The 11,534-nt window shown below is 43.7% G+C and overlaps 1 protein-coding gene across 1 annotated transcript in view; it reads right to left on the reverse strand.

Moving 5' to 3' along the window:
- Positions 1–11,534, reverse strand: part of pacrg (PARK2 co-regulated) — a gene marked incomplete at its 5' end in the record, with an annotated part of 84,829 nt that overhangs the window by 63,996 nt on the left and 9,299 nt on the right. The window lies entirely within an intron of this gene.

The following is an 11,534-nucleotide window of genomic DNA, read 5'->3' on the forward strand; positions in this document are numbered from 1 at the left end:
TGATAGTGCCTTGAATAATATCGGCTTCTTTCATTCATGTTATGGGTATTTTTATACAAAGGAAATTTTTTTGTGCCTGTTGAAAATTTAAGTTTACTGACATAGCCATAAGAAACGTTGCTTTATTTATCTGACCATATTGGAATGTATTTGTTAGGTTTTCAGTCAATTAAATGTGGTTCAATAAACAATATGTAGTCATTTTTAAAATTTTCAATGAACATTCGATCAGTCCGGCCCTCGGCTTGCAGCAAAATTTTTTATCTGGCCCTCCGTCCATTTGACTTTGACACCCCTGGCTTAAGGTAATACGACATAAAAAATCTTTTTTTTTTTTCATTTTCCACCATATGAACATTCACAGTGCAGGGCAGAAAAGGTATGTGAACCCCATCGGCTAATCACTTCTCCAAGAGTTAATCAATCAGGAGATTGGAGGTGCCGGTTCAAGTTGCGCTGCCCAATTAAAAACACTCACACTGATTTTGAGTTCTCTATTGTCAAGACTAATATGAATCATGCGTCGTACAAATGTCCTCTCAAAACACCTCCACTTAGGAATTGTAAACTTCCGTGAAGCTGGACCACCTCAAATTGATTCCTCCCTGTCCTATATCATGAAAAACACAGCTAGTCACAGTACAGGAAATAACTCGCTTCATAGAGGCAACGGTCATTAAAGTCCCTGCTTAAGTGGATTCAGAGATTTGTTTCTCCAAACATTATACTTGATTGACGGTTAGGTGATGAAAATGTGCAAAGACCGATAACGATGTAGTACTCAATTGTGGGGATATATCATCTTGAACTGTTTCCCCGCATTTCAGTTTTTCAGATTTGTTTTTTTTTCTTAGTTAAGAACTTTTTATCAGAACTTGAGCTGCCCAGTGACATAGTTGCTGTGGAGACTTTCACCTCTGTTGGTATGCTAAGGGGACCATTACCAGTTTTTCATGAGCACCTCGATGGCTAGCTAGCTCCAGAGTAGCTAGCTCCCCTCTTGTCAACTCTGCCATGTTGTCATTATCGTGCTTCACATTTCTACTCTTTTCCATCTGCCATGCAGTGATTAATTCTTCTCCACTGTTTCCCATTCATCTGTCGTCTCCGACGTCCACGTCCAGCGTTGATTTATTTCCAGACATCAGTTTCGATCATGCGGATCCTCGGGTTTGGCTACCGGACGCTTTCAGCGTGTATCCACTGAAGCTCCCGCCAGGAAGTTATTTATTTTAAGGTTAAAGTCCACAGCAACTATTGAATTTTGAATTATAAGCCTTTTCACATGATTTTGACATAATCTCGGGTAGCGTCAATCACTGAGACATTTTTCAGAAATGCTAACCATAAAGATTGCCTTCCACTCTTGAGTCGGGACTATTTGCCTACTAGCCATTAAAAAGCATATTTTCCATAATCCATCCCTTTTATATGCACTAAATTAGGCATGGGACTTTGTGACACTGACGATCAGTATCAAATTCTCTTGTTGGGAGCCCATATGGGACGACGATAAGTCACTCGCACATGGGCCAGTGTGCGGAGGTGTGTCCCTTTATGGAAGCTGACAAGGCAACCTGGCACACCAGACACACACACACACACACACACACGCCACAGCACAATTGCTAGCTGCCTGCAAAGATGTCAAACACGATGATGTGCTGGGGAAGCACACCGATTCATAAATAAACATGGACACACACGCGCACGTTGGTGTCCAACGCTCAACAGACGAATGGATGTCTGCTCAAAGTGTCAGAGTAGCCTCCAAGGATTAGTGACGAACTGCGTTGTCCTAAAGGAGATTAAAGCCAATGAAGAGAGGAAAAGCACCCTCTTAATTCTTCCACTTCAGTAATAGACCACTTCTGGGATCAGAAGGAGCCCCACTGAGACAAAAGTGGAAACTATACCTCCAAAAGAAATTCCCAGACCTCGGTTAGAGCAAGTATTAAATGGAGTCACTTTCACAGCCAATTCTTCTGAAAAACTGTTTCTTGTTGTTGTTTTTATATTTTACAATGGTTTAATGTCTTGTTTTTTTACTTTTATGTGCAATCCATTTGAATTTAATCATTATTTCAGGACATATTTTGTTCATTTTCTGATTTTAAAATTGATCAAACTGCGCAAAATTAGGGTTCAACATTAACAGCAGCCTGGTGGCCCGAGGCCACGACATGGCTGTCGGGCCACCCGAAGTTCACTGACCCTGAACCCAAAAAGGCTTAATGTGGGACCCTGATAATGTCACAGGAGTTTACAAAAAATATTCACTATACTTTTTAGTGAGAAAACCCCCTGCCATGTTTTTGATGAATACTTGGGCGTACTACTGTTGTTGTTGACTGTGTTTTAACGTTGGTCATTATTTAGAGAGACAAGTTTCTTTTTCAAGTGGCTCTTGGTGTAAATCACTGTTTGACTTGATTTTGCCTTTTAACAAATTTTACATCTTTAACCCTTTCATGCACCCTGTAACCTGATAACATAATAAGTCGTCCACTGTAGTAACCGCTGTCCCTGAAAGGGGTAAGAAAAACAAATGCATTGAGTTTCGTGATGAGTGTGTGTTCAGGCTGTGTCTCAACTCAACTTCGCAACATTATTTCCATTCATCCATTCATCCATCCATTTTCCGATCCGCTTATCCTCACAAGGGTCGCGGGGGGTTGCTGGAGCCTATATCGGCCGTCTTGGGGCAGTAGGCGGGGGACACCCTGAACCAGTTGCAAGCCAATCGCCATGCGTGTTTTTGGAATGTGGGCGGAAACTGGAGTACCCGTAGAAAACCCACGCAGGCCCGGGGAGAGCATGCAAACTCCACACAGGAAGGCCGGAGCCAGGATCGAACCCGGTACCTCTGCACTGTGAGATCGACGTGCTAACCACCGGGCCACCATATTATTTCCTAAGATGTATTCTATGAAAAAGAAAAAATGAAAAGATGACAATGAACTGAAAGTGAATTGCCAGGAAAAAAAAAAAATGCATAAATCCAACAGTCCCAAGGTTGTCCAGCATTTGTCCGTTGACTGAGGGGCGATTTAATTGCGCTGCTGGCCTGCATCCACCCGCTGCAGCAAGCAATCAAAGTAGTGCTTTGTCGGGCTTTCAAAGCGTCCGCACCCAGACACCACATTCTATTTCATTTCAAGTCTGCTCGCTGCCAGCCTCGGGGCTCTGCCCCCCCACCCCCACCCCACCCCCCCCTGTTGCCATCCGCTCTCTCCACGAGTGCGGATGTACAACTTAATGAGCGTGGCGTTTAAAAAAAAAAAAAAAAAACAGCCAAGTGCTTATCCTAAAGAATGGGCTAAAGTAATTATACAACTTGACAAACAACAACAACAAGAAAAATGTTTTTATTTGGAAATAGGCGACAAAATGAGGCACATCGTCAAAGTTAGCCCAGGAGTGAAACGTTTAAGAGGGTCAACAGAGCCAGAGTGTCTGCGCTCGGATTATGCATGAATCTGCCCGCTTATCGTATGACCTTTAAATTGAAGCCGGAAAGGCCCGAGGGCCGCCGCTCGTACCTGATTGGACGCGGCAGACCTGTTGACCAAAGAAATTAACAGAATCGGTCGGTGTGCCGAGCCGCAAGGCAGCGGGAGTGAAGGGAGATAGTTGAGGGAGGATTGATAAGAGCGCGCAACTTATTTCTGTCTCTCCCGGGCTCGTAGCTACAAGAGTTACTGGCACATCCCTCACCCCTGTTGTCTTTTGTTGTTGCTTTTCCTCCTATTTTCTCATTGTTTATCCCCGGCTTCAAGCGCATATTGTTACTTTCTGGTCTTTTTGCCCATTGTTTGCCCCCAGGGATGCCAACTAAATTCCAAAAGGGACTGTTGTTGTCTTTTGTCATTCCTTTTTGCTCTCTTCTCTCATGGTTAATCCTCAGGTTGCCCAACCAGGTTACAGCAGGCGTTGTATTTTGTATGACTTAGTTGGTTTCTGTGAGGTTTGACTCAATACAACCTATTCTTATTATTATATGATCACAATTTGGTCGCACGCTTTAGCTTAGCACAAGCTATAGCCTAGCATAAGGCTAATGCTAGGTTCAGACTGAACACAAAATATCACTGTCGGCCGGCGTGTTTTGCGCGGTTTTGTTCGAGACCGGGGTTGCTTCGAGCCGACAAGAGGGGTGGCGCCTCGTTCAAGCTCGGATGGAAAACAAAAAACTTTGAACGTAGCTTGTCAGTCTTGTGTCCAGTGGTTGTGTTACAACTTTGGCTGCGAAATGCTGTCTTGGTTGACAGTTCAACATCCGTAAACAAGTCAATTGTCTTACATTGTTTTTATTTAACCAAGCTGTGCGTGTCTGTTTTTCTTTCTTTGTTTTGTTTTTTTAACTTCATTTGGCTTCATGTCTGTGCTGGTGTGGCTGCTGCCTGTGGCACACACAGTACATTCTCAACACTATGAAAAGTTCACATTAGCAAACCCCGGGTGACATAGAGCATGTGTGCATTTGTTGCTCTTTTATCATTTTTATCCTTCTTTTTTTATCCTTTTTTCGCCACAGTTTGGGTTACAACAGTTGTTGATGGGGTCTTTTGTTGCTGTTCACTTTTGTCCGAGTGTATCAAGAGGCTCTTCAACTGTTTCACAACAGGTGTTCTGTATCGCTATTCCCGCACTCTCTTTAATCCATGGTTGCGTGCTGCTGCTTTTGCTTTTTACTCTCTTTTTTTTCCTCTTTGTTTGCCAACGGGTTCCCCCAACCATTTTTCCGACATACGTTATTGTTGTTGCTATCTCCTCACTCTTTAACACCACATGGTATTCAAATAAATGAAAACGTTTCCGATAAAAGACACAAAGACAACCAGAGGACTACTCGTGACATGACTACGTTGCCAACAAGAACAGGTTAAAAAAAAAAAAAAAAACAACACAAGGATTGATACCAAAAATATATTCTCTAAAGCTTGAGAAGAGATGGAGAAAGTCATTATGTTCCACCAAGCATGCTAATGTAGAGTTGGGGGGGGGGGGGGGCAGCGAAGAAGCAACGCACAATGTATTACGTGGATCTCTCCAGACGTCTCTGGCCTTATGGCTCTGGGCTTCTTGCTGTTTTGTTTGTTTTTTTTGTTTTGTTTTTTTAACAGTGGAGGGGGGATTTTGCGGGCCATGATTGGCTGATAGATATCTCCTATTGGAGAGGGGGCGAGGTGGAAGAGGCGACAGTGGTTGAGGATGAGGTGTGTGTTTTGTCATCCGCGGAGACAGCGGGGGCTGTGTCCGTCTGCGGAAGATGATGGATTACATGTAGGGTTACGGGGGTTTACGTGTGTGTTTTGCACGCCGATGTGTGTCCGCTTTCCCTCGCGTCCACTACGCACACAAAAAGAAAGCACGCAGGCGAATTCATTTTTCACAACGGCAACTGGAAAAGGAGATTAAATAAAGCAAATGTTTGCTAACGAGAATCTTTGGGAACTATTCAGTGCAGAGCTCAGGCTTACTTAAGGCTGAAAGCGAGGTATCTGCGGGTTTAAGGAGGCCAGACTAATGACTTTTTAAGACCACTTTGAACAGATTTCAGAGATTTGAATGTAGCCTCACTTCACAAGGGCCTTGCCCGCAAGGGTACGCGACAACAACAATGTCCCTCAAATTGCACAATCGTGATAAATAGTCCCATAAAATGCATAAAAAGTGTCAACAAAAAAAGCAACTCAACGCCAATTTTTTATATTAATGCTTCCCCTGTCGAGCACGGTGTATTTGCAGTGCGCCTCCTGTGGATTTGCATATTCAAAGATTTTTGTTCCTTTTTCTTTTCTTTAATATTTTTACACATTTTTGGATTTTGTCTATTTTTTTTACTGGGATTTTTTTTCTCTCCCGAAAAATATATTTAATGTAGATCAATTTTTTAGAAATGTTTTTGAGTCGCAAAAAAAAATAAATAAATAAATAAAAAATCTTTTGTTGTTTTGGTTTTTTTCCAAGCATCGCTGCTTACAGCAAGCAGCATTTCTTAATGCAAACAACCCAAAATCTACCTTATCTATATCAAAGACCATAAAGACTCAACTTTTTTTTTCAGGCAACAATGCAACAATTTACATACCTTTAAGTTTAAGGATAACAGTAATTTTTTTAATGAACATTTCAGACAATCTTAAAGAGTTTTTACGTCACCACTGGCGCCCTTTCAGAGCCGATCTGCCATTTTAACTCATGAAGACATCCAGTGTGGCCTGTGAGCGTGCGGTGCTCTGATAAAAAAAAAAACAAAAAAAAAACACATGGGCGAAGACAGAGTGGCTAACCCCAACGTTGCATCTGTCACCATCGGAGGAAAAAAAAAAAAACTCAAAGTTGGACATGCACAGTGAGCTGCTATCACGAGCTCTGGGTGTGCAGAATGCAAGTGGTTGAGACCTTATCATAGCTGACCACATTCCTACAGCAGGAAGATAAAAGAGGCCAAATGAAACAGATCACCCCCATGTTTCTTTGTGCCTGTGTGTGTGTGTGTGTGAGGCTATGTCAGTGATATTTGGGGGTTTAAGGACCTACACTTTCCAGATAAGCAGAGAAAACCGCCACCGGGACAACACAACAATGCCACAATACCAACTAAAATAAATACCATGGCCATAGACGTTCGCTGTTCAAGCCCAAGTGCCATTTTCTCGACATCATGTTCTCGCTCACAGTCGCTCTTGTCTCAATAGATTTTGGTTTTTCAAGTACTTTTTTTTTTTGTTGTTGTTGTTGTCAAAGTCGTTTTTGACGAGTTTTACGTGAGTCCGTGTGGACTCTTGTCATTTTGTTTGGTGGATTTTCAGTGACCAATTTGACTTTGCCGGTTGCAAGCGCTTTTTGTTCTCGATTGGTTTTCCTGGCTTTGGGTCGCCGGCGAGTTCCGTTTCCATTTGGTCGTGCATTCGCTTTTCCTTGAGAAAAAAAAAAAATTGTATCGCCATTTATCTGAGTCTGCATTTTTTGGGATCCACGACCCACCTGGTCTTTGTTTGGAACCGTGTCAGCAGAATCACTTGGAAAGTGAAAGTGCAAACTTGTAAACACTGGAGGCCCCGGTAGAGATTAGCTGGTCTTAAAATACTTGCCACAAACGACACTGAAGGCTGTTCTTGACCGAAAGAATGTTTTCGCTTTACTCCACAGCAGCTTCAGCAAGAGACACCGGATGCTCATCTTAATGACTTACAGTGCTCTTCTACTTATTGATCTGATCTGAAACACACACCAATCGTCAAGTCACCTTAAAGTTTCGGGTCTTTCCCACACAGTTTCCTTTAGTACTTTCCATCCCGTGACAGACTTATGAAACAAACCATGTGGAGTGGTGTCAGTTGTCCAGACTGTGGCCAGAGGGCAATTTGTGGCCCGCTGTTTGTTTTGAAGTGGCCCGAGGCATATATTAAAATTGACACTGGCTTCTAACAAATGTGTTTTATATACGAAATATCTTTGCTCAATAAGCAAAGATGTAGATGAACTATGTACAACTTAACTAGCAACATTTCTAGTCATAACACTGTAGTGGTAAAAGATAATAGATTTTTTTTTGTTTTCCCCAAGTAAAAAATTTTTCATCGACTTTCTGCTTCTGTGTCAGGGTTAAATTTGGGACCATATCACATGAATGACTCCCAAGTAATTGCTGAAAAAACAAAATTCTCATTTTACAACAGACTGCGCCTGTTTTGGTTTTGATTGTAGAGATGGGATTCGGCTGCCGTTCAGTGTCGGTTTTGGATCCCCAAATCTTGTAAAATCCTAAAGTATTTGTCTTAGAGAAGGCTGTTCAGGGAACAGTTTTTCGGGGGGGGGGGGGACACTGTAATACTCGATTGACTGATTTTGTCATGCTTGCTAAGTTAAGGCCTTGCATCCTTCGATTTTTTTTCTGTATGTGGCCCTTGGAGCAAAAAGTGTGGACATGCCTGTATTAGAAGTTCTCACTAATTCAGTAATACAAGTTCAGAATCCCCAAAATAGAATTATGGATGTACTGGATTTCTGTCTGAAGCAGTTCTTCAACAAGTTTCTCCTTATCCTACATTTTGTGTATCTTTGCTTTAGCCCACAAACTCCCCTTTTCCCTTTCCGGGATGACGTGCAGCAGATGAGTACCTTCTTCGTCTGAGCTCCGAGGAAGAATTTGCCGGATGAGCGAGCACGTCTCTACTTCATAGGAAATGTTGTTGCATTTCATTAGGGCCAAGATTCATCACAGCAAGCAAACAAGAGGAGCGTGCAAATCACACCGGAGGAATTCCTGCGCCGTCCTCGACGCGTTTCTCGCAGCTCACGCAGGGAAAGGCGTAAAGCAGACAAAAGGCGGCGAGAGCTGATTCTGGAGACAACGGGGGTACATCAAGGACGCGGGTGAAATGCGATTGCTTATTATTGTGCTCTTCAAAATGATACATGAGTGTGTCACTCGGCTGGCAGCAGTTAAACAGCCAGAGATTTTTTTTTTTCCCGACCCTCCCTCACAGAACAATAGAGCTGTTCCTGGAAACGAGGGGTCGCGAGTCTGTTCTGCTTATCGGGGGGGGGGGAACTGATTCTCTTGAGTGAAAGGACACTTGAGAGTCTGTTTTTGGCAATGGCTTAGGGTCCAGCTCTGACAGTGGAAAAATAGCAGCGATAAGGCCCGTACACAGGCCAATTTAACGGGACGCAACCTTGTCTCCGAGCGGGGCCGACACTGTCGGAGTGTGTGAACGTGGCCTACGGGGACCTGTCCCGCGATGAGACGCCGGTGATATCTGACTCGAGCCCTGACCCCGCAGCAGTGGGTGTCAGCGTATTGAATCATAGCCTGAACAACAGAGGGGGGAAAATGGAAAGGGTCAGGGCACCGAGCCGTAAACGGAAGGGGACAGAGTACGATTGTACGTCTTTTTTTCTGTCCATGTATAAAAGAATGCAGCCAGTGGATGGTGGGCATTGTACACGACGCCCAGGCCTCATCTGACACCGAAGCCAACAGCTGCATGGCGGGCGGGGGGGAGCACAACAGCTGCATTCATGACAGATGCACAAACACGTCTGTACATACTGGACAGTGGAGCTGTTGTGGCTCGGGAGATTAGAGGGATGCCATGCAAGTTCTGGGAGTCAGAGTGTGGGAGAAGCCCAAGGGATCAGTTGGTCTTCGAGCGTGAACAATGGCTGGGGCTGTTTTTGCGAGAGGTGGCGCACTCTCTTGTTCCGCAACAGCCGTGGGATGGCGATGGGGATGGGCGGGTGTGGAGAAATTAGGTGACATGAGGTCATATAGGGACCTCAAAGGAAGCTTTTAATTTGCATGCGATAGGAGGAAGGCGTGTCCCCCCCCAAAGAAACTATCATAGATATATGCTAAGCCTACAAATCACCAATCCATCGAACGAAGCATTCTTCTTCAAAAAAAAAAAAACGATCCATCGAATGAAGCATTCTTCGAAAAAAAAACAACCATTTCGTCATCCACCCTTCAACACCAAATGTCCGACATGCCATCCACCCTGTAAACCAAAAAATATCCGCTCATCCAGCAAAAGAAGCGATTCGTCAGACCAACAGACCTTTTCACCCACCGAATTTTTAAATGTAGTCATCCATTGAACAGTCAACCCTCCATCGATCATCCATCCAACCAACCAACCTGTCATTTAGCCTCTCAAATCCATCCCTCCATCCATCCATAGGCCATCAAATCCTTACATCCATCAAAGCTACTCATCTGTCATTCATCCAACCCATCAACTAAACCAACCTTTCCTCCATCTAGTCTTTCAAATGCCAGATTCATTCAGCAAAACAACCACATTTTCATCCCCCCTCAAATCAAACAAAGTCATCTCTTCCTCAAACCTCAATTCACCCATCCCGCATCATCTGTTGTTCTCGCAACTGGAGATAACTTTTCCGCACCGTAAACTCGACCAAACGCTCTGACCTTGTTTATCAGATTCGGTTCTGTGCTCTGGCAGCCACACGGGACGCTCTATCATAGATATATGCTAAGCCTACAAATCACCAATCCATCGAACGAAGCATTCTTCTTCAAAAAAAAAAAAACAACCATTTAGTCATCCACCCTTCAACACCAAACGTCCGACATGCCATCCACCCTGTAGACCAAAAAATATCCGCTCATCCAGCAAAAGAAGCAATTCGTCAGACCAACAGACCTTTTCACCCATTGAATTTTTAAATGTAGTCATCCACTGAACAGTCAACCCTCCATCGATCATCCATCCAACGAACCAACCTGTCATTTAGCCTCTCAAATCCATCCCTCCATCCATCCATAGGCCATCAAATCCTTACATCCATCAAAGCTACTCATCTGTCATTCATCCAACCCATCAACTAAACCAACCTTTCCTCCATCTAGTCTTTCAAATGCCAGATTCATTCAGCAAAACAACCACATTTTCATCCCCCCTCAAATCAAACAAAGTCATCTCTTCCTCAAACCTCAATTCACCCATCCCGCATCATCTGTTGTTCTCGCAACTGGAGATAACTTTTCCGCACCGTAAACTCGACCAAACGCTCTGACCTTGTTTATCAGATTCGGTTCTGTGCTCTGGCAGCCACACGGGACGCTCGATTTGACAGCTAATTTACTGAGAGGATTTGCATAAGGCCTTGCGCTAATAAGGCGGGCTCTTCCCCCCCGTCCCTCACCCCCTTTGTCTTTCACAGCTATCTTTGTAGGCTCCTTCCTTTCCTTTCAACAACAGATTAGATACGCGAATTAGGGAGACAACAGATTGAAATTGTATATCGATTAAGGGAATAAAGCCTTGTGTCTTCTCCCGCTAACGCTGCGTTTAAATGATTGATTCACAATGTCACACTTCACATCTGACTGACTGTGCGCCGAGCTGCGTTTGGTGTCGTCGCTGCCTCTGAGGGTTTTTTTTTTTTTTTCCCGCTGCTAAATACGAACATCACCGCCACACAATGAGACCTGCCGATCTGATGACAATCTCTCTGTGAACTCGTGCCGGCCAGGTGGAGGCATTCGGAGAGGACAAATCCTCGACAAACAATGCAGTTGGACTCCTTACAGAGGAGATAAAACTCTGATCCTTATCAGTGAGTGGACAAAAAAAAAGTCTCCCTGCATCATCGTCTCAGTCAACCAAAAGGAATTACCAGAACTGAGCAGTTGTGTGCGAGACATCCGATTTATCATTGTCATGTTTTTCCACTGCTCTTTAATTCCGGCATAAGAGCAGCATGAACATTGTCATATTTTTCCCACTGCTCTTTAATTCCGGCATAAGAGCAGCACGAGCAGAAGTTGTTTACAGTGAACCCCGTCCATTGCAGTGTGTGTGTGTGTGTGTGTGTGTGTGTGTGTGTGTGTGTGTGTGTGTGTGGCACTCAATCAACAACTGAAAAGTGCATATGTAATTGTGGTTCAACTTTACCATGTGCTAGGAAGTAATTATGCTGTAGAAAAAAAAAAGAAGCACGATAAATTGTGAAAAATGTGAACAAAAGTGTGTGTGTGTGTGTGTGTGTGTGTG

Source organism: Hippocampus comes, unplaced genomic scaffold (assembly GCF_001891065.2).
Source record: "Hippocampus comes isolate QL1 unplaced genomic scaffold, H_comes_QL1_v1.1 scaffold610, whole genome shotgun sequence".
Classification (NCBI taxonomy): Eukaryota; Metazoa; Chordata; class Actinopteri; order Syngnathiformes; family Syngnathidae; genus Hippocampus; species Hippocampus comes.